This window comes from Electrophorus electricus, chromosome 22, assembly GCF_013358815.1.
Source record: "Electrophorus electricus isolate fEleEle1 chromosome 22, fEleEle1.pri, whole genome shotgun sequence".
Classification (NCBI taxonomy): Eukaryota; Metazoa; Chordata; class Actinopteri; order Gymnotiformes; family Gymnotidae; genus Electrophorus; species Electrophorus electricus.
In genome coordinates, this window is record NC_049556.1 from 9,308,449 (window position 1) to 9,310,481 (window position 2,033).

The following is a 2,033-nucleotide window of genomic DNA, read 5'->3' on the forward strand; positions in this document are numbered from 1 at the left end:
TCTGTCCACATGTTCTTTATTACAGTCTGTTACAGTTCATTACAGTCAAAATCACATCCCCGACCATGACGGGGAAATCCAGACGGCTGCGCGTTATGGGTGGTTAAAGGCAATTAGTCACAGCTCGCTGTCAGACGAGCCTTGAAGGAGACTCCGCCGGCTCCTCCAGAGCCTCTTCAGAATAAACACCAGTTATCTGTATCGTTTATCCATATCATCTTTAACACTCTGTTTAAAAGATGCCCCTCCAAGTCTCTTCTGTATTAGTTCCCTGTAGGCACTTTGTGAGAGGTGTTCTTCACAACGTTGCCAGTTACCATAGAAACAAAAGTTCTTACTTTGTTCTAACCATAGCACATAATTTTTTAAAGTAACCATAGCACAAGTTGTTTAGCCCCATAATCACCATCATAAACATTGGTTTTAAGTTATATGTTTAGACTAGATGTTGCCAGACAGTTAAACTTCTCATCAGATTAATATACCAGTTAATATAGACGCGGCACACCTCTTTATGAAGTGCAAAAGCTCTTGATTGATTTAACAATGTGAGGTATTTCCAGATACTTGAAACACTTGCACTTACACAACAAAAGTGTATTTATGATGTGAAAATGCTGAAATATTTTCTTTAATAACTTTGTTACTTTTATGTGCGATCCAGTGTTACGGGCTAACATACATAACACAATCTAAACTCAAAGCAGAATAGGATGTAACACTATTCCACCATTAATGACACTTGCCATGGTACATTCACTCATCTACAAAAACCTGTATTATCTATTATCTAGCCACTGTATTATCTATTTTATTTCAGATGCACTGTTGACTGGAATATTCACACAGTATCATGAAATACAATTTAACTAGTACAGTGACCAGTCTAAATTTGTTAATGCTGTTTGCAGATATGCATTATACTACTGCTGGTGTATTGCCTCATCCAGTCTCCTGAGAATGCTCTTATCCTAGAAGCTTCTCCGAGGAGCTGTTGAGAACGAACACTTTGGAAGTGCTTTGTGGTGCAGGATCTTGCAAACCAGTTCTGGTGCAGGAATGCTGTTGTAGCTTCTCTTGATTCCTCAGTCAGGAACACACACACACTTACTGTCTCATCATGCACCATCAAATCTTGTCATCCTAACCAGCGTTTTAAGTCTCACTTTTTGCCCAAGGACACACCCCCTCACCTACAATAATGGAGAGTTTTAAGCGATGCGGTTGCTGTGATCAGTGCTTAAAACGGTGACCTATATGCAGATGAGTCACTATATGGATCTTTTCCATGGCTGCACTGAGACATAAGCAAAGCCTTGCCAGCAAATCAGGTTATCTGCATGCCTGACAGGATACTACTGGGCCACAAAGGCTTATCCACGGCTCGTGGACCTGCCGCTCATGACATCACTGCACACCACGTGTGCCACTGACTTTCTTTCCAGAGGAGGGGTTACCAGGGGCAGCTGGGAAGGTAAGCAGTAAACCCTTCACCGAATGCAGGACATCACCTGGGACATCACCTGGTCCACTTGTACTGCCAAAAAAAAAAAAAGAAAGACAAAAAACACCCAGACTCCCATCATCTTGCGATTTCCAATGTGTGGTGCAGCATCTGCTGGTTACAAAAAGTATTGCTTTTGGTCCCCATTTTAATACTAAGTGAGGCAGGGTGTGGAGGCTGTCTGCCAGCAAAATAACACATGGTAAACGAAACATGTTTGTCAGTGCACAATATGCATTTTGATGATTGAGGTCCTGAACACTGACACTGTTCAGTACTGTTAACATGTCCTAGTAACCCCATGCAGTACTGTTCTACATGTCCTCAGATGCAGGATAACCTTCAAAGCCCCAGGTATCCACCCACTGATAATTATATTCTAGTAATTCCATTAACCATTTACTGTGTTAATATTTACAGAGTTCCAGTGAACTATTTTTCTTTCTTGTAAACTTGCTGAAGCTGCTTCCCTTCTCTGCCCACAGCGACAGAGCAGCACTCCGAGAAATTAACACAGACACACACACAC